We start from the raw sequence: 8,234 nt of genomic DNA, 5'->3' as shown, positions 1-8,234 counted from the left end.
ACAGCAGAAATAGCACGGGAAGGCAGCACCTTGAAATCCCCAGCCGGTGTCAGGTAGGAGTCTTATTGCATTTGTCACCCCCACCCCACCCCAGTTTCACCATCAGGTTGGCTGCCTGATTCAGGTCTCATCTGCATGGTCTCCTTGTTTGAGAAGTCGCCCTTCCCATCACTCTCTTCACCCCAGTGTGTTTCGGTCAAGACACCTCACATGTGAAATGGTTTAATGGTTTCTTTGCTAACCTGTTTATTGTTTTTTTCTCCCTTTACAGAGGAGAGAGGCTATTGTGGAGGCTAGAGGTAGAGGTCTTTCTCAATTGCTCGCTACCATATTATTTGAGATGGTTTCTCGTTGAACCTGGACCAGAATCTGGAGCTGGGTTAGACTGGTTGGCCAGCAAATGCCCAGATATGCTGTTTCTGCCTCCAGCTCTGGATTGCAGGTGAAGAACAGGGTTTTGTTTTATTTTTCATTTTGTTTGTTTGCTTTTTCGGGGGGGAGGTTGGTGATCCACCTGTGTTTACATAGCAAGCATTTTACAAATTAATCTGTCTCTCTATCTCAAAAGCTTTTAGGGGGCAGAGCTCCTTCTTGTATTCCTGGGGACAATTCACAGACATTACAGTCCTATCTGTGTCCCTCTCCCTCTGGTCCTCACACCCCAACCCTGGCTGGCATGTAACCACTTGTAGAGCAGACTGGCCTTGAATGCATAGAAATGGGAAGCCTTTGCCTCCCAAGTGCTGGAATTAAAGGTATGGGTGACCATGCCTGTCGCACAGTACAGTATCGATCAGTCCAGATTACAGAGGCTAAGAGCAAAGACAGCTTAGATGTCAAGGCAGAGATCAAACCCAGGACTCTGTTCCTGTTAAGCAAACATTGTGCCCCTAAGCTACAGTCCCAGCCTTTCAACGCCAGTTTCTCAATTAGCTAGTTGACAATGGGCAAGTTCTTTCCCGGTGTCTAAGTCCTGCACAGTATTTAATACAAGAGAATAACTGGAAGGTTGTTTTCTACTCTTCAATGAGTTAACTGTTAATATACTAATAATGAACGTGACCCTATGCTATGCTCTGCTGCTTCGAGCTTGCCAAATGACCCATTCTTTTTTTTTTTTTTTTAATAGTTCAATACAGTTTAACTTTGGTACAATGTAAATGATCCATTCTTTTATCACCCCAGGGCACAGTGTCAACCGGTTCGCCCGCAGGAGCTAAGCGGAAGTGGAGGTCGGTTCCTAGTTCCGACAGGGCGCTCAGCCACCTACAGGTGTCACTGCTCCGGGCTCTCCCAGTCGGGGACAGACGAGCCTTTTCTGGATTGTTCTCTCGGGAAGGGAAGTCGGGAAGCCCACGCCGCGGCTGTGTGGATAAAGGACACTGGAGCCCCGGCCGCACGGCTCTGACGCCAGCCTCTGGCTTCCTTGAACTCGCGGAAGGAAGGTGGGGGACTCGTGGTTGTGGACCACAGAGGGCAGGGGAGGTGCGGCGAGGGGCGGGACCAGGGGCGGAGCTAGACGATGGGCGTGCCGATGCGCACGGTCACCGCGCGCCCGGCTCGAGGCTCCGCAGTCTGGACGTCGCCCGGTCCCGGCTTGGCTCAGCCCGCGCTCTGTCTAGGTAAGGACTCAGGGACTCCTGGCGGGGAGGACCGGACGGGGTGCGCGCCCATGGAGGTGGCATCCACCTGCTGGAGGCTGACTTTAGTGGGATTGGGAAGAATCTTCTGCGTTTTGCGTAGAGGTGAGAGTGGGCTCTCCGTGTCAGGTGAGGGACCCGTCCTCTTCGGCCTGGAAGAAGGGACCAGTGCGCTCCCCTGATGGCCGCGCCTTCCCTGTGGCTGCAGCCTCTCTCCGGGCGCCCAATGTGAGCTCCTTTGGACTTGGTTTCTGAGGGGAAACCACTCGCTGTTGAGTTCCCTCCCCAGTAGAGCAGCAGGCTGCTTTTCTCCTCTGCTTGTCCCGCGGGAAAGTTAGAATTCACGGAGATGGGTCCACAGTTGCCTGTGCCGAATGCGTCACCCCGTCAGGTGCACTTATTTATTTATTTATTTATTTATTTATCCCCCCCCCTCTGGGAAGTAGTATTTGGATCTTGATAAACAGGGTCGGAAAAAAAACTATGTGGACCTTGTCCCAGGACGGTGCAATCTTGGCTGGATCTTAAATTTCTTAACTTTTTCCTGTCATTGGCAGATAACAGTTATGCATTTATGTACCGGGTCCCATGTTGGGCCAGTCTTTGGGAACTGGGATATTTGATTAGACGAGCGGATCTCAGTGTTAAGTTGGAACAACAGGGTGGCTGATGGGTAAGTGGGTTTGGAGGCTCACCAGCATAGTTGTGTGCTTTAAGCTATGCCTTACATTTTTCCAGTGAGTCCCCATTTTCCTCTTAGGAAACTCTGATAATCTATCCCCTCCCCCAGATAATTCTCTTTTACAGAGCTAGGGAGTGGTAGGAGGAAGCATCAACGTATCAGCAAGCCTCCCAAGCATATTGTGGGGTTTAATAGATTAGTTAACGACACTGGTCGCTCTTTGGTCTGCAAGACTCAAATGTAATGTGGAATAGCTTGATTTCTCTGGGGAGAGGTGGATAGAAGCGCGGCTAAACTTATCCATTAAGTATTTAGAAGCATTCTTTTCTGTTCAGTTATGTTTTCATTGTTTAGGAAAGGCTTGTCCTTTCACCAGGCTCTTACTAATCAGATCGCTATTCCTGTCTTTGACAACTCAGGGTGCTTTCTGTGCTGTGTTTATGTTAATGGCCCCCATTCTTCCCACAAGGGTGTGTGCCTTCTGGCTTGTGGAACTGTGTGGGACGAGTATTGTAAACACATGCAAATCAATGCTGCGCTCTAGTTGGCAATACCTTTGCCCTACATGGATCTGTGGCCTAGAATTTTCCTCTCTTCCCAAGTAGGAAAGAATCTAAAGTATGGATGTATGTTTTAGCGTTGCCAAACTGTAAAGTTTCCTTACTTCACTCTGCATTAAGTTGTTTGGAGCAGGGCAGGGGCTATGTTTTTTATGAAACCTGTAATGATCAGTAGATGGTCACCTTCTCCCTTACGGTTGATCGTTAAAGAAGATTGGAGAGACTGTGGACAATTACTGGTCTGTTTGTATTCTTCAAGAAGAATGACTAGCCTTCTTGCCTTCCTCCAGGCGCCTAGGGTGCTGGGAGATTGATTAGTCTTTGGGCCTCTATACACACCTCTGCCTACAGGTTCTCCAGGCTGCTCTGGTTGGTGCTTCCCTTCCTTGCCCTGCCCCTGTTCTTCTAGATTTTGGCTTCATTCCTTCATTCCTCCCTGGGTCTTGACTCCCATCTGAGGGAGATCATTTGTTGTCTACAGCATTAGTAAGAGCACTGATACCCAGCTTGGTGCTGGCTCCCCTGTGGATGCTCGGGAAGAGTCTGTTGATGACATTGCCCCTGTTTAGGGCCCTCGTAAGATGCTCTCTCGTCTTGACCAGTGTGCAGCAGGTGAAACAAAGTCTTTCAAGTTGAATACGTACCAACAGTTTTGGGAGACAGCAGTATTGGTTCAGTTAGGGTCCTCAGTGGAACATCCAGGTCTGTAAAACAGGTATGAAATTGATCTGTGATCATCAGCAGTGGGAAGCTTATCTTGCTCAGTGTGATTATGCTATTAGAAGAGCTCTGTTGGAAAAAAACAACCACAAGCCACCTAGAGGAGAGGGTTTAGAGGATATTTTTCTATCCATGCTTGCTTCCACCAAGGTCTACCTTTTTATCTCTGCCTGGGTCAGCCAGTCCTTCCTTGGGTTGGTGTGTAACTATTAATTTCCACTCTGTGTTTTACTCTATAGAGCTCAGATGACCTAAGTTACCATGAAACAGAGGTTGAAAGTTACAGGTTTTTTTTTTTTTCTTTTGAGAGGCAAAAGGAAGGAATTAAAAACAACAAAACCAAACCAAACCTCACAAACAACTAGGTTACCATTGGGGAAGCAAACACATGTAAGTGTAAATATATGTAGGCCCAGAATGTGGGCTTGTGGACGGCTAGGTCAGGGTAGGCCACAGTGTTAATGGTAGGTTGATAGTCACAGCTAAACCAAACACAGATTTATGTGTTCCTTGGAATTAATAACTGTTTGACTTGTGTGTGTGTGTGTGTGTGTGTGTGTGTGTGTGTGTGTACATACTTCTCATTAATTTAATCCACAACCCTTGACTAGTTAGTTTTCTAAGCCTTCCCTTAAAGGAATCAGGTCTTCTGCTAATTTCATTTTTCCCAGGAAGCTGAACCTGAACTTCCTGGCAGAACTCTGGAGAGGTGGACTTCCATTTATGGGGACAGCTGTCACCCTGAGGCTGTCCTGTCACTGAGAATCCTGGGACTCTCCCATTCCCTCTTCCCTGTGGTCCATCTCCTGGTATCCATGTAACTTTCTTTATTTTGGTGGACTCTTCAGAACTTTCTGGAAAAGGATGCATGGGATGTCAATCTTTCTGGGACTAAAAATGACTGAAGATACCTGTTTCCCCCTCAAAATTTGTAGATTGGCTGAGTGTAGAATTCTGGGGTGGAAATTTCAGAGGGTGGGTATTATCCAGGATCTTCTAAATTGTGACCTTCTGGGTCCTTAATCTTTATGCACAGCCTGAGTAGAGGCCACAGCCCTGCTGTGCTTTTCTGTGGGGGTCTGACATATTTTCTTGTTCTCCACCATCATCTCTGAGTTTCCTGGTGCTGTGCCTTGGTTTGCCCTTGTTTTCATCTCATGTCCTGGGCCTTTGAATCTGGGAATTTTTTGTTTGGGAAATATTCTTGAATTATTTCATTGGTGATTTTTTTTCCTATTTCTCCTATTTGTTTGTTTTATGTTAGGTATTTTAGATCAATCCTCTTAGTTTGTACCTTACGTAATTTATGTCTTGTTATTTCCAAAATCTTTTGGGAAGATTTTTCTCAATATTAGTATCCATTCTAACATTGAGTTTTTCAATGTCTTCAACATTGTTACTCTTGTTAGTATTATTATTATTGTTGCTATGTAGTTTATGCCAGCCTAAAATTCACTTGCTGTGTAGTTCATGCCAGCCTAGGCTGGCTCAAAGGCCATTATCCTCCTGCCTTAACCTCACAAGGGCTGGAATTACAGGTGTGTCACCGTATCTGGTTCTAATAATGCTTTTAGCATTTTGAATTTAAAAGTTTTTTTTTGTTGTTGTTCTCCAAGTAGGTACAATTGGGCACTGTGTGTGTGTGTGTGTGTGTGTGTGTGTGTGTGTGTGTATACACTTCTTTTTATTTTTTGCTTTTAGGATCTTATCTCTGGGGAACCGATTGACTTTTGACTTTTGGTCTAGAAGTGTGCCTTCCCTACCCCACAGTCCTGGGGTTTGCAAAAGTGTAGTGAAAACAGGCAGTGTGTTGGGGTGTTCCTTCTGGTCTGGTTGCCCTGGGTTACCCAACAAGCTGAAGATGTGGGTTAGCTTGTTGGCTTTAGTTTCTTCTTAAGCTGATTCAACTGGACCTCCCAAGGCAGGCTGGGCTGGGCCAGGTGCAAAGTCTGTGGTGCCGTGACTGGGCCTTTTCTAGTTCTTTTTGATGTGTGGGTGTGACATTTAGGTTTTTCCTGGAGATGGGCAATGTATGTGACACGAGTGTCCAAGGTGCTATTTTTCTGATAACTCTGGCCTTGGACTGTTGTGTTGTCCTTGTGGTCAGATCAGGGCGATCTCCAATATCATTGCTGGTCTGGTGCGAGGGACCAGAGGGCTCTTCTGGTCTTCTCGAGGCCTAGCTCTCACAGTTGCAACGAGGCTGGATGTGGAGTCTCAGAACCCTTTCGTGCTGCTCTTCCAAACTTGACCTGAAGGTAGAGAAGAGCCTCCACTCCACTTCTCCATGTAGGTGAAGGGATGTTGGGAGGTTCAGCTGACTTTTTTCTTTTTGTAGTGTTGGGAATGGAACCCAGAACCTTGAGCACGTTAGATGCTCCCTCATCCTCACAGAACTAAGCTTTCTGAATAGAGTCTAGTTAATCCCCTTGCCTTTTAGCTCCTTCATCTAAGAGTATGTGTTCAATTGTTGCCTTCTCCTCACCTTACAGATGTGTCTAGTGTTGTGTTCTCTCTCTCTTTTCTGATTTATACATCAATGGAAAAATACTTTTCTCTCTCAATTGATTTTATTGGGATTTCAGTGAGGGGTGGGTGTAGTAGGAGCTGTGGGCAGCATTCCTGCTGCCTGGCTCCCAGCCTCCTGGCTAGCTTATGTCCCAAAATAACAACGCACAAACTGTATTCATATAAACTCTGCTTGGCCCATTTCTATTAAAGTATGTAGCACCCCAAGGTGTGCTTACCCGGAAGATTCTAGCCTACATCCATCCTGGGTTGGAGCTTCATCGCGTCTGCCCCAGAGAGGAGAGGAAATGGCGTCTTACCTCCCTTCCTCTTCCTCCCAGCATTCTGTTCTGTTTACTCCACCCATCTATGTTCTAACCTATGAGGCCAAGCAGTTTGTTTATTAGCCAATGACCTTCCTCCATCAGATGGGGATGTGGGGTTGTTAAGGAGATGCTTTTGATCCTCCTGCCTTTAGTGCAGGGATGTAGATTTCCTCAGCAGCCGGTACCCAGACTCCAGCAGCTGGGTGTGAGTGGTGTGCTGTCTGTGTCCCTGCCTGTATCAAAAGTACATGCTTTCTAGCCAGTCTGCTGCAGAGAGTCTCACTGGATGGACCTCAGATGGCTTCAGTTCTCTCTAGTCCACTACTACTTGTAAGCCAAGTCCGTGTGTAAACCAGGCTTAGACCTGTGCACAGGAGCTCACTAAAGGGAGCTCCTCACTCTAGAGGGAGCTCACTGGTGTTTGGGTCCTGGTCCTCTTTCTCCCCTCTGGGTTGTCTTTGAAGACTCTTAGTGGTCGCTTGGGCCACCACATGTCTTGTGTGAGGGTAATTTGAAGGATGGTCCATGCGTTGTTGGTGACCGTGTGGCCTCAGAACTGGCAGATATGGTTTCTCTGTAGACCAGCTGCCTTCCCAGAATCCTCTCTTCCTGTTCTCAAGTGCTTGCCCTTCTTGGAATGTGTACCGAGTTCCTGTTTCTGGCTGGCAGAACAGGGATACTGACTTAGCCTGCCCTTAGCAACTTTCCCGGCCCCAGCTTACCAGCTGAGTCACCGCTCAGTCTCTCTTCTTGAATTGTGACCTTCAGCATTTTTTTTCCAGGAGCCTCACGGCCTCAGCAATCTCAGTGGTGACACACAGAGGACTGCCCCCAGGCATCAGCCTCCACAGAAGCAGGAAGAACATTTTTCCCTAAGCATTTTACCTGCAAGCAGGGCAGAGCGTTGGACTCTTGGAAGGCAGGTGTGCCCAGGGATGGGGAGGAGTGTGAGCAGTGGGCATGGCTGCAAAACAGCCAGCTTTGACTTGACCATCCGTGGTGGCTGAGAGACAAGGACAGACATCAGAAAAGAGCCATGTTGCTGTTCCCCAGTGGGTGCCCACAGATGGCTTCAGTTCTCTCTAGTCCACTACTAGTTGAGCAAAACTGTAGGAAGCCAAGTCCATGTGTAAACCAGGCTTAGACTAGGAGAAGCCTAAACACATTGGTTTTATTATTATTATTATTGTTGTTGTTGTTGTTGTTATTTTATTTTGTCTTCATGATTGGTTCTCTCTGTGTAGCCCAGGTTGGCCTTGAACTTGTGGGCCTCCCAGTTTAGCCTTAGAGGAGTTGAAATTACAAGAGTGTACCACTATGTCTACTGGGCCTTTTTTCCAAAGGGAATACTTGTGCGTATCTATTTGTCTGTCTATCTGTCCGTCTGTCCATTCATCCATTTATCATCTAACTTTTATTTTGAGATGGGGTATCTCTACATAGCCCTGGCTAACCTGGAACTCACCAGGTAGACAGGGCTGGCCTTGAACTCACAGAGACCCTTAATCTCTTTTTCCCCAGTGCTGGGATTAACGGTATGCATCACCACACTGGGCTCTTTTTTTCAGAGTGCGACATGGTCTTCCTGTTAGACCCGTACACACCTAGTGTAGCCTAGGTTAAACTCATCCACACCCAGTGTAGCCTAGATTAGACTTAGACACAGCTGACTCTCATGCTTAGAAAGGTTTGAAGCTGTCAAAGCCCCCTTTGGCTTACACATTTCACATGAACTGGTTTTGTTTTCCCACCTGTATTGTAGATACTATTCTAGAGAAAGCATAGTATTAAAAAAAAA

At 47.0% G+C, this 8,234-nt stretch overlaps 1 protein-coding gene across 1 annotated transcript in view; it reads left to right on the top strand.

The window, feature by feature from the left end:
* Positions 1-1,395: 1,395 nt before the first annotated feature.
* Tec (tec protein tyrosine kinase) overlaps positions 1,396-8,234 on the top strand; it is a 115,742-nt gene continuing 108,903 nt past the window's right edge. Inside the window, exon 1 of the mRNA XM_013350764.2 lies at positions 1,396-1,445. The gene's annotated coding sequence lies outside the window, so the exon portion shown is untranslated. The remainder of the gene's footprint in view (positions 1,446-8,234) is intronic.

The sequence above is a fragment of the Microtus ochrogaster genome, linkage group LG1 (genome assembly GCF_000317375.1).
Source record: "Microtus ochrogaster isolate Prairie Vole_2 linkage group LG1, MicOch1.0, whole genome shotgun sequence".
Lineage (NCBI taxonomy): Eukaryota > Metazoa > Chordata > Mammalia > Rodentia > Cricetidae > Microtus > Microtus ochrogaster.
Note: the sequence above shows the minus strand (reverse complement) of the source record. Positions and strands in the feature narration are given on the sequence as shown.